Here is a 13519-nt window from a genome sequence, read left to right on the forward strand (position 1 = left end):
GCACACGGCAGTCAATAATATGGTGTATATGCGTTACATGCATTAACTACAAAGCATATCACCATCTCTTTTGCCCAAACAGTAACGAGAATAACAGAAAATGAATGAGACATCAATACCGCCAACATCAATTTATCTTCTTTTTTCGCGTTTCGTTTACGCTGCGTCGCAATAAAATATTATGCACACATTTCGAACCATTTGTTACATTCGAACACAACACAAAATACGGATATCGTTTCAGAGCGAAAAACAACAGCCGTACAACAAATAAACCGAGAGAAAAAAAAGAGAGAAGTGAACAAAAAATAGCCACTACACTCTCATACTCTGGCCCCAAACACTCATCATCGATATTGTGCGAGAGTGAGGGAGTTAGTGTCGGTTTAACTGTGTGTTCGATTTGTATATCGCGCGTCCTGTATGTATATATATATATATGTGTACTGTGTGTACGTGCGAGATATGTGACGAATTTTGTTTGCATTATGCGAGAGAAAATGCAACTAGAGAGTAAGCGAGCAAACGTGCTCACAAACCAAACAGATCAACAACAATGAAATAAAAAATACTGAAACATTTAGCAACAAGAACGAAAAAAGGCACAAAACGAACGACACGAATGAATAATAGCAATGTAAACGAATAAGAAACAGCGAGAAAAAAAAAATGCAATCGACTCACAACGAATGAACGAACGAATGAAAAAGAATTAAATAAAAGAAAAAAATTGCAAATTGGTTTGCATATTCAAATGGTACGAAACTGATGCTAATGCCAATGATGCGATGTAAATGTTCAAAAGGGATCAAAACGATTGCTCTGTGTGTCTCCCCAAATGCATTCGCAAAACCATACACTCTCTCACACACACATTTATATGCACACGCGCGCTCACACATGCAGAAGCACACATACATGCAGGGCCGCGCTTTTCTATGTTTAGACTGGAAATTGTTGTGTGTGGCACAAAAATTGTATGCGGTGCAAAAATATTAATATATACATTCACAGAGCACGCACATTCAAAAATAATGCAAAAATCCACAGACAGGATTAAACTAAACATGCGGAGCACACAGAGCAACAGCAATTTGATTGACGACAACGATGGCAACAAATATATATTATGTTTTATATGACTTGCAAAATAATCCATAGAAAAGAAGAAAAAAACGTTTGATGACTAATTGTATTCGTGAGCTCTTTCTTAAAACACACACAAGCTGAAAATGCTGACAAGTTACTCAAAAGAGAGAAGGAGAAGGAGATGAAGAAAAATGCATTCCATACAGTTCAAATGGCAAACATTTCCATGAATATGAATTCAAGCATCAAAAAGTAAAAGAAAAAACGAACAATTTTTTTTTTGGCAAAAATAAAATGTTTCATCGTTCGACTTAATCATCGAATGCTCATGGTTGAAGATCAAACGACCGCTAAAGCACTTTCCACTTCATTTGAAATGTGAAACAAGTAATAGCAAAAGAAAGAGGGAAAAAAGAATAGAATGCCGAAAGCGAGGTGAAGTATGTGTATGTGTGTGTGTGTGACTTGAAGAATCAAGAAAAAACGATAGGAAACAATCAAATCTACAGCACAATAAGATATGGAACGAGCACTTTTTCAGCGCGCCGTGCAAGATGTACACCATTTGTATCCGTACGCTTGTGTGTATGTGTGTGTGTGTCAGGAGAGTGTATAATAGAGTGAGAGTCAAGAGTTCGGGAGATCGCGCTCGCGGACTCCGTATATTACCGCTGCAAATTGCCAGTTGAACATACATTGGCACGTGCTACTTAATTTCAATGCACACCAAAAGTTCGCGCGACTACCAATTTTCATGCATTTTTTCGCACATAATTTTCATGCACCTCTTCTTGCATCGCTTCGGTTACATTGGTAAATGGCACGCACACACGCATATACGTGCACAATAAGACACAAGAATATCATCAAAACGCGATGAAAACGAATATAAATGCAAAGCACAACGGATCTTCTTGTAATATTTTTGTCGGTCCTTCTCAATGTGACTTTTTATGTGATACAAAAGACAGACCGATGAATTTGTCGGTAATATATGAAAGAGATGCACTTTTTTGTGCGACCTAGCGCATTTATATTGATTGAGAGTTTGATATGAGACTTTTGGTTATGTAATGTGCGCCACAATCGAATATAGCTATTAACAACAACGACGATGACGACGACAATAACAACGGCAAATATGATGGTGACAAGAAACGGCGTTATGATTGTATTGGCCATCATTTATGCGCCAAAAAAAAATTATGAATGAACCCTTTTCATTTCACGCCGAACTATTTCAATCAACATAGAGCACAACAGTTTTCGGTTAATTCAGATATTTAAAATACAATTGGCAATCGATAATTGATTTTAGTTTTGAACTTTGGTACATTTGCATTGCGGAGTGGAGTGTTCATAAATGTGAAAGACAACGCGCGCGCTACCACAAAACTTTGAACAAACTCAAATATACTCTCTGTGTGTTCACAGATGGAGACCCGAATAAGCAACACATTCTTACGCGGCCTTAAATAGTCGCAAATCGCACGAATGCACATTTGCTTAACTATTTTTGCCGATTTAACACATGTCTGCCCAGTTATATATATACGACATTGCCATAAAGTATGTATTCATAAATGGCCATAAAGACATTTTGACATACACACAACGATGACAAGGCGTACGGGTTGCGCGTACGAAAAAAAGAGAACGAACATCACTCCACATTAGAACACACAGGCAATCGAATAACCGATGCATTTTATAAAATTTTGCACACTAACAGAATAACCGAAAAAAAGAAGAAATCAACAGCAACAGCTATATCAACTACAAACAAAAATAAAATAAAATCAACGAAAAATAAAATAAATATAACTCGCGCGCGTTTACAAAGCAAATGCAAAAATCGAAGTAGAGGCACAAGAAAAACGACAAAAACGAATATCTTGCACGAATGAAAGAGACAATTGCTGCTGGCTGATGTTTCGTTGTTGGACTTTTGTATTTGTTGTTTTCACGTATTTATATATTTTTATATATATATTGTAGCAGCCGCCACCTCCGCTTCGTGCTTGTTGGGCGCACTGTATGCGCTTTACAACACTCTATACATTTGGAATATATACTATAGAATATAGATTCCCATCCAGTTTTAATATGTGGATGCAACAGAAACGAGCATTCTTTATGTGTTCTCTCCACATTGAGTCTCATTCTCTCTCTCTCTCAGTTTTATATTTGTTTGTATATGTATGTTTCTCAATGGTAGAACGCAAAAAAGCATTATCAAGTAAAAGCGCGCGGGTTCTCCGGTTAGTTTATCAAGTTGCTTTAAAGTGTTCGCCAGACAAACCGAAAAAACGCGGTGCGCTTATTTAGTTCAATCATTTTGTTATTGTTGTTGTTGTAATTGTTGTCGTTGTTGCTATTGTTGTAGTTTTTTTCGTGTGTTCTTCTTTATTTGCATTATTGCTACAATTTTCATTTTTGACCGATAGAGAGATAGAGAGAGAGAGATCGAGTGAGTGAGTTTGTATCACATATGAAAACAAAAACACCAAATAAATGTCCTGACGATGTTCAGCGTGCGTGCGTGTCTTACTTCCAAATTGCATTTAAAATTTAACTCTTCAAGTTGTTTATTTGGTTTGCTATAAATCACGGTTCGTTTTTACGAATTTTTCGGTTTTTCTCTAGCTGCTTCGATCGTGTGTTGGTCGTGATTTTTATTTTTGAGAAATTTAATTCTCATCTGATGTGTTTGTTGTTGTTGTATGACTTTCTACTGTCTTTTTTAGTTTTATTCGCAGGATCTCTCACTCGCTCATTCATTCTCTAGCCTCTTTATTGTGTGTTGTGTTAATATGTATTGTGCGTTTCATTGTGGCTGATTTGTGATGTTATGTTTTGAATGAATTTGCCTACATGTGAATATGCGTTGTGTGTTTATTTCTTAGTCGGCTTTTCTGGCAGTTCCGTTTGTGGCGATTCATTAATTGTCAAACTGGATAAAACAGTGCTCAATATGGTTGTGCAAGTTGTGTTGCGATTGTGACGTTCATATAATATGTATACATATATAAAAACACTCTATCTCTATCGCATTTGCTTTTTCAATCGCACGAATGATTAATATTATATTGGCACACACCAGTGCACTTGACGAAGTGAAGAAAAAAAAAAATATTTTTTCTGTATATACATTCATTCTTTCTTTCTTCACTCTATCGGGTTTCGGTTTTCGATGTGTCCATACACATAATACCGATTTATAATTTTGATTGGCCACCGTTCGTTTGGATGTCTGTGAACAACGATGACGACGATTGTACATAAAACCTTTTTTTTTTGTTCGATTCTTTCTTTTGCTTCTTCAGTCACGGAATTATGTGTACAAAATTACTTTGGTGTTTGTGTTTCTTCTTCCCTTTTTTTTTAATACGATGTCGTTCAAATCATTTTGATATTGAAAATCGCTTACAAAGAAATTACGCGACATGAAATTTATCCCATCATTGATGAGAGATGATTTTATTTTGAAATTTATTAATCGATTTTCACATAAAACATACATTAATGAAACGACACAACAAAAAATCGGGGAAAAAAAATTCGATTGAATATTGTAATATAGAGGAGCATTCCTTGAAAAATTAACACCTTAAGTAGTATATTGATATCAATTATTTATACGTTCTATTTTTTCTTTCTTTTTTTCCACCTAGGGAGGACCGTTGAAAGTTCATTTTTCGGCAACTCTCACTCAAAACAAAAAAAAACGCACTGAAAGAACAACTTTGAACAGAGTAAATGCAACTATTACGGAATTTAATGCAAAATTGACCCGAAAAAACAAGTGCTGACCACATTTTTTAACTGTTGTTTTCTTTATTAAAAAATAAAACGTTGTTCTTACTTAAATCCATTTCATTTGGTTCGCAAAAACAGCGTCAAAGTGATCAGAAGTTCAGTTTAAATAAAAATAACTTTTGTATGTGCGCTTCTATCAACAACAAGTGATGAATAAAAACACCATGAACAACTGCAACAGAAAAAAACTACGACAAAGCGCAACAAACAAAAATTCAATTAAAGTGATTAGTTAAGAAATATTATTTCCGATTTTTTTTTATCGCCTGTTTTCAATTTCAATCCACACGAATTTAAAAAAAAAAAGAGTGCGTGAAAGCAAAACATTTTTTGGTGTGTGTTTATTTTGTTATGAACCTGTTAACGCCTGTAAATCATTCAATTTACTTAATACGCCCCAGGATAAACATTGTTTTACGTGCAAAAAATAAAACCGATTATGCTTTTGTTGAACGAAAAAAACACAACAACAACAACAAAAAAAGTTAAGTGTATTATCCCGCATGCATTTGGTTCTTTCGTGTTGATAATATCTGGACAATTTTCATCTGAATCACTTAATTACAGTCATTGACACTGTGTGCATGCCGGTAGCAAAGTCGAATAAAATGCGGCATCAATGAAATGGCCAAAAACAATAACAAACCAAAATCTTGAAAAAAAAACTGCGACGAAGAAAAACATCATCGTGAATGCGGTGTGAACTTTTTTTAAATATTTCTTTCGATTTGAATGTGCTACATCCCAGCGAAGCGGTCCTGCGATTCATCACTCATAACACGCAAACAAATAGTGAGTTAAATAAATAACTAAATCAATTGTTTTTTATCGTTACTTGTTTGAACTAAAACCAAAAACAATCGATAAAAGGAACACTAACACAAAACACAATATTTATTTTTATTCGTGCACATATTTTTTTCTTTTCATTTCGTTAAAACGAATTTTTTTTTTTTATTTATTTGCGTCCTTTTTTCTTAAAACAAAATATTTCTTGAGTTTTCTTTATATTATTTTTATTTAAATTTCCATTCATCATAACTTTTTTCACTGATTGCTGTTTGGTTGGCTAGAATTGTTACCGTATTGGCACCGACCTCACTCCAACTATACAGTGACTCTTTGTATCATTGTGAATGCATTGTTTTGCATTTGATTGGTAATGAATTCGGTGCAGTTAAATACAATTTTTTTCCGTTTATTTGTTTGTTGTTGTTGCTTTTTAAACAAATCATTCAAAATATTCTTCATTAATTAATCTCAAGTGGAGTGCTATGAAGGCTGCATGTATTTTTTATTATAGATTACTATTAAAGTATGACAAAAAAAGCAATCGTTCAATGGTCGAAAACGTGATGGTATTAAAAATTGTAAAGAAGATAAAATGCCGACGACCACTCAATTTGATATAGCGCTGTACAAATTCTGTCTACTTTCATTTTAAATATTGTTCGAAATTAATCGAAATGATTTCTACATATATATTGTCATTTTAGGCTTTTGAAAATGGATTTTATTATTTTTCAACGTCTTCAAATCGAAAATGACATTTTTCGGGCGAAGAACAAAGAAATTGTGCTTCGACAAAAGTTTGAAATTAGTGCAAGAGTTTAAAAACTTTTATGCTCTTCTTTCACGAGAAACTACATTTAGGGCTCGTATTTTGATATTCGTCCAATACAAAAAAATAAGCGTATAAAATTTAAGTTGAAATGGCATGAAAACTAAAATATTGACTTGGCGATAGCATCCCTTTTTTTTAGCAACGGCTGAAAATCAAATTGACCAAATAGGAAATACAAAGAGCTTATTACATTACATCAGTTGATCTGGTGCTATCTATCCGTGAAAAAAATCAATAATTTCAATAAATGTGGTGTGGAAAATCCAAATTTTTAATATGACATGAAATGATAGTAATAATTTTTTCTCCGTTACAAATAAAACGTTAATTTAATCAAAACCGTAAACAAATCTAATCATCAGATGCCAAACGATGCTCATAGATGTGATCCACTAAAAATAGATTACACTGATCTTTTTACTCATTAAAACAAGGTTAAAAGAAAAATAAATAAATGGCGCATTCTTTGAGGATAACATTTGGCTTTTTGAATTTGCATTCGAATACACATCAAATATGATTTTGTGCAAGCAAATCTTATCAGTTTTAAGTCGGCAAAACAGTAACTAATGATGAGAAAAACGCATTATTTTAGCTCATATAAGCTATTGACAATTTTTTAGGCGCATTTCTTTTTTTCTTTCTCAATACAAGTTGCCCTTTGAAAATAAAACAAGGCAATCGTCGAGCTCTGAATACGGATAAGCATCAAATTGAATGTTTTATTGCTGCCTTAGTATTTTGACGGGCGCTACTGACTGAGATGCATCCAAATTCATCCATTGAATTTTCTGCTTTTGAAATTCCACAAAATTCAAAGTCTTTTTTATATTTTGCAGTGGACTTTCCGTGTCTTTCTCTGCAAGATCTTTCGATGTGTAGCGCTAAATTGAATTGCGTGGAATCAATCGATAATTTCGCATTATGTAGTGTCTTGGATAAATAAAAGTGCATTAGATCACGTTTGGAAAATGTAAATCTCGTAAAGATCGTTGCCTAAAACAACATCCTGCAATAGTAAAATTTATATATATATATAAACAACATGTGTGAAGCAATGATGAAATCAAACTCTATTTCTTTTAATATTTAAATTCTACTTAAAAAAAAAGGCAACAACCAAATATATGCAAAAGTGCATCAGTAAGAGCCGAGAAAGTGCATGCAAAAGGGTTTTTATCGTGCGCTTAAATCGCTGTATATTTGCTTTGGCTGAATTAACCAAGCTGCTGATGCTGCTTTAAAATGAGCAATTTCAATAAAAACTTGAGAGTTGAATTTTGTTTATGTTAGATTTGAATTTATTTGGCGTCGTTGCGTTTTCAGCGGTTTATTTTTTTTACGCCTCGTTCACGCTTTCCCATTTACAATTGTAAATTGCCATTTCAGTTGAGTACGTATTTGCCTCTTTACACACATCTTATACTGTGCCTTGCACTCTTCACTCTATTTATTTATATTTTGTGCCGTTTGTTGGATGTTTTGTTTGCATTTTACGTTTTAACTTCCAGTTGATTTTGGCTAATTTATCGAATTACACCAAGTGTAGCGATATATACAAAATTCCAACGCATACAATTCAACTGTATTTGCGCGCGCAAAATACAAAAGACCAAATGAAAAGAGACACATACAGAAATTAAAAAAAAAACGCTTCTGGATAAATGATCAGACGCAAACAGCGTGAATGAGATGCGAGCACTTAAAAATTAAGCATCAGAATAGAAAGAGAGTATTAAATATACGCAAAAATCATGCATCATGCAGTGGCACTGAGTGTGCGGTTACTTTTTCGGGTGATTCATTGGTAAATTGATTGTTGTTTTGTCAATTGTTTTTTTGCATTCAGTGGTATTTTCCAAAGTGAAGAGACTGCTTCTGTTTGACATTTGATCGTTATTAAGATGATCGTAGAATCGGATCGTTATTAAGGCCAAAACTTTGTCTAAATCAAATCAATTTCCAACAATTGTTAAGAAATTCCCCCTCAAAACAAAACCCCAAAGAAGGACAACAGATATATTAAGAATGGAAGAGAGAATACAACAAATACAATTGGATGCACTTTTAAAATATTTACTTCAGCAGAAGCACGAATAACAAATAAAAATCTGAAAAAACGGTGCCCATTAGAAGCGAAAGACAAAACACAACTGAATAAGAGAAGAGAGAGAGAGAAAAAAAATAAACAAATAAACGTCCACAGTCGGAATTTTCGTTTAAGTACATGCGTACGAAAGTGAGAGGCAGTTATAAAAACTGTTTGGTCGAGACACTCGTCGAAGAAAATAAGCCTGGCTTTTGCTAAGAACGCAAACTGCATATGGTTTTGTTCGTTTCATTCCAAATTCATTGTATTCCAATGATGCGCTTCGTACACACAATTTCAGTCATTCATATGAGATATGCAACTTATTTGTCGATCACATGATACATACTCACAAAGCACACGATTCACACAATGAACGTACTCGTTCGAACTCTTTATTTCTGCACATCCATTATGTTACAGAGACCGTACGCACATATATGTGTATATGAGATGCATCTACTCAATTATTTGATACTCGCGCGCCTATGTTTTCTATTTGCATAATAGGCAATTTATTTTCTTAATTTTATTGCATGTTTTTAACCATTCGTCCATAATCAGTTTTCTTTATGAATATATTGCACGCATTCGATCTTGAGAATGGTTCTAAAACCAAACACACGCACACACACACACTCATCATCATCATTTTGAAAGCTTCATTTAATGAAGAGTTTTATGACATATCACATCGTTTGCTGTTTAATTGTTTTATTTTCAATATTAATGCAAGAATTATTACCTGTGTTAAAGTGGTAATTTATACATGATTTGCCCGAAGAAATAAAATACAAATCGAAATAAAACCATTCAATTACATTTGTAAAAAGAAATATTTATAGAATGTGTTGTTGACAGTTTTGTATCTCTCTTTTTCGTTGTTTTTTTTTTATATATATATATTAGCATTTTATAACTGGCGCATTCAAAAAGAGATAGAAATATAGATAGATAGAAAGCAAGAGAGATATGTATGTAATTACAAAAATAAAATGTGGCTTGATCCGTGCGTTCCTTTTCGCAATAAGTTGTATAATGTGTGTGTGTGTGTGTGCATGCGTGCTTGTGTGTGATACGATAGTGTGTGAGCAATGTGTACATATTGAAACATACGCCTGTGACCGGCCTTAAACTCGAATCATATACTCACACTCATTTTGTTCGTTGGATATTAATATCATGTATATATATATATTTTTTCACCCGCGTTCGAGTGCAAATGCGGGTGCGCGCGCGAACAAGAGCTCATGAGTTGCGATTGAATTTAGTTACTGCGTTTGTCTCTCGAAAATAAAATATTATATATTCCGTTTGGTTGTATGTTTTAAGTGTTATATTTGATTCGAAGCGCGAAAAAGAGACGAACAGCGAGAAAGCTGGCATGAGGGAAGAGGCAAAGAAACTACATGTACATCATACTGTGTGTCGACACAAATGCGCTCTCCATGTACACCGTCGCGCATTTTTTTTTAAATGCAGCGTCTGCAATTTGCGTATGTGATTGCAAAGCGGAATCGAATTCGTTTTTCGCCTTTTCGATATACTCAGTCAGCGAATAATTCATTTTATTTGGTTACTGTTCACTCGGTTTTTTTATACTTTTTTTTCTCTCTCTATCTCGCACTCTCTCTTCACTCTGTTTCGTATTCTTTTGGTTAAGGCTTTTGGTATGAATATAAAAAAAAATGTCATGGCGACGTCATCGTTCGCGCTGCTATTTAAGCAAATGTGAAAATGCAATATGTAAATAGAGATTTCCAAAGTGGAGAAAAAAAAAATCGTCAACTATGCACTTCATCAAGAGTGAGAGCCAGAGTGTATTTGAAAGTAGAAAAGAGAATGAAAGAGAACAAAATATTGGAAACGGTCGATTCAAAACCAATGAATGTGCGGATAAATTGGCGGGTGCAAATTACATTGATCAACTTACAAATCGTTTTACAATTAAACAATCCACGCATGCACACGGTTCACTTCACAGTTTGATCCTCAGGCGAAACAAAAATACAAACATACATCGATCGCACATGAGCTTTGCTAGGAGAGAGCGGGAGTGAAATACATAATTGTGCACTCCCGTTTGCTTAGCCGTGTAATTGATACATAATTTATAGATGAAACAACGCAAAAAAAAGACGTAATATCATCACTGAAATCGATCTGCATTCGATGATTATAAGAAAATCTTTATTGCACTGTAAATATAAAATAAAATTGTCGGAATAGAACAAAAAAAAGAGGCAACGACGAAATGAACAACAAACACTATAATCACGAACCACTCTATAGCTCGTTTGTGATTATTGGGTTAATTATGAGATTGCAGTCAATAAACACAATTAAATACGATTATTGCTTAGGAATCAATGCACACCGTCGCGCGAGCGCACGCACACATACACAGCGCGATTCAACGGACCATTTGAATCCAATCCTTTTCAAACATATTATTAACCATAATGATTTCTTGGCAATAAATAGAAAATTATTTTAAGAGATTATCATACGGAATTAGTTATCGATTCATTTCAAAAACAACACAATGGTTCCGTATTTCACTTTCTCAAACCAAAAATTACCATCATTTGATCTAGCCCCATTCTTCGTCTGTAACTCACATTTCTTTTTAGATAAGATTTCTTATGATAGACAAATCTTCGTTTAAACAATGTAAAATTAAAAAAAAAAATAATAATCCATCACCATGGATCTTTTGCCGATTTAACACTTCAACTAATTATGTTATCATTTGCTATCAGAATAGTCGATGTATTTTATGACTGACACATTTATTCCATGTCATTTGAGCATATGTACTTACCGTCTTTTTGCACAATTTAATGTGTGATATTAGTTTTATAAGTGTAAATAAATTCAAAACACCACGTGATGCACCTATTATATGGTTTAAATGCTTGGCCAAATAAACGGCACCAAAACATTCGTCATCCGCATTCTCGTATTATGCATGCCATAATCAATTTCGCTTTACCTGTCCCTGCCCCAATAATAAACTTAAACTATTTCAAAACTTGAGTCATAACATTCGCTAATACCAAATGAATGAAATTCCAGACAAAGCGATAACTTTAATTCCCGTTTTCCTCATAATAAAATCGAGACAGATGGAGCGAAGAATAAAGAGCGGAATAGACATAAAAAAATGCTCGACACAGAGAAATATAGAACCGTAGAATGTTTGACTGCGATGGATTTTATATGCATACACAAATAGAAGGGACAAAATTACCATCAAAACTTTTAGTTTTATCCGAACTGAGAATTTCAGATGAAAATATAAGTTTACTCGGTGGTGGTGCTGGCTGTGGTGATTTTTGTTTCGTGCACACCGTCATACACATTCACCGTGGTGGTACGAGAAAGCTCATATTGAGTTTTGTGGCAACCAATTATTCATTTTGAAATATAGTGCACACAAATACATTGAGATCATTTTATTGAGCTCTTGCATGCGGAAAACTAATCACACTGCATTTATATTGTAAACGTTTTGCTGTTGTTTGTAATCGGTGTTTGTTAATCGAATATTATTGCAGGTTAGCGTGCTACTTTTTGAGAGAGTTACGATCAGAGTTGCAATTCGTTTTTCGCGTTATCTTCTTGAAATGCTCTTATTGAAAGAAAAAATAAAAACGGAGCGCACAAAGCAGGAGTCTAAAGAACAAAGTAAACACAGCAGTGATGTTGACATAATGATAATGACACGTACGTGTGCAGTGTTCACACTATTTTTGAATTTAGCATTGGCAAACGAGCTGACGGGCGGGTGGTTGTGCGCATTTGATCATTCGCTCTCGACAATTTCAAATAGTTTTCAGATTAATACGTTTCACAGAGTGAAAGATTGTGTATTAGAGCCTGAATTTTTGCACTTATTTGAATTCAATCGACTAGTATTTCGTAGAAGAGATTTAAACCATCCAACAAATGAGCACTTGAATTCTTTCTCTTTTCGTCGTACAGTAGCACCTCCATTAATCATAATTATTTCGTAAAAAAGACACCTTGATTTTGGCCAAAAAAGTTATAAATTGATGTGATTACCGTTAATCGTATTTTTTGATTATCCGTTATGGTGTCGGTTCCGTGCTCGTCGGATAATCGAAGTTGTACTGTATTACGGCCATTCGTTTTATTTTAACTCTTTTTTCTAACTATTTGTTTTCAAGCAAACGTGAACTATTTGACACGTGTACTGGTTATAAATTTTCGCTGTAAAAATGAATAAACAATGATTTATTATTCAGCGTGCAAGTGTGCAGAAAATCGCATCTTTGCTTCTTTCACAGTTTTGAATCCGCAATGGATTTTGCTTATCATTTAATACTGTTTTCGGACAAATAATTGAATGTAATATCTGTATTTCATAACAAAATGATTAGACGAGCATCTAGCAAACACACAAATCAATCGATTTTGTTTATCGCAAAATAAAATTAAATAATATACGATCGCTTGAATAATATATAAGCTCACAGTCACATGAGAGTATAGAGTGCGAAAAGAAGAAAAACAAAGTGAATGCGATCTATTACGGGAGCGAGATTGAAGCTGATGATATTATTTTAATGAGTTAAAACGATGATTAAATTTAATTTAGTAAACGACAATTTTATTTAAAATTAAAAAAGATTGCATGAGTAAAATCAGGCATAAACACGATGCACATTTGTTATCGATGAGTAAGCTAAATGAAAAAATAAAAATGAGCAACACAAGGTCTTATTTGTCTCTTCATACAGCATCGAATCAACAGCATTTCTGTGCATAATCGCAATTAAAATTCAAAAATTCTTCTCATGGATCTCAAGTTTTTGAAAGGGATAATATTAAGATATCATATAAAGTTTTCGGATACATAAATATGCGTGTTT

The 13519-nt window shown here is 33.8% G+C and overlaps 1 protein-coding gene across 10 annotated transcripts in view; it reads left to right on the forward strand.

Moving 5' to 3' along the window:
• The first annotated feature begins 3358 nt into the window (after window positions 1-3358).
• LOC116344967 (endothelial zinc finger protein induced by tumor necrosis factor alpha) overlaps window positions 3359-13519 on the forward strand; it is a 34285-nt gene continuing 24124 nt past the window's right edge. For 7 of the 10 annotated variants that reach the window (XM_031773847.1, XM_031773841.1, XM_031773846.1 and 4 more), the window contains exons 1-2: window positions 3359-3403; window positions 4764-5700. The gene's annotated coding sequence lies outside the window, so the exon portion shown is untranslated. Of the gene's footprint in view, window positions 3404-3682; window positions 3702-4260; window positions 4430-4763; window positions 5701-13519 lie in introns of those variants that run through there. The other 3 variants (XM_031773844.1, XM_031773842.1, XM_031773843.1) reach the window with 3 other exon arrangements.

The sequence above is a fragment of the Contarinia nasturtii genome, unplaced genomic scaffold, assembly GCF_009176525.2.
Source record: "Contarinia nasturtii isolate CC-2019 unplaced genomic scaffold, AAFC_CNas_1.1 Cnas_scaffold_1240, whole genome shotgun sequence".
Classification (NCBI taxonomy): Eukaryota; Metazoa; Arthropoda; class Insecta; order Diptera; family Cecidomyiidae; genus Contarinia; species Contarinia nasturtii.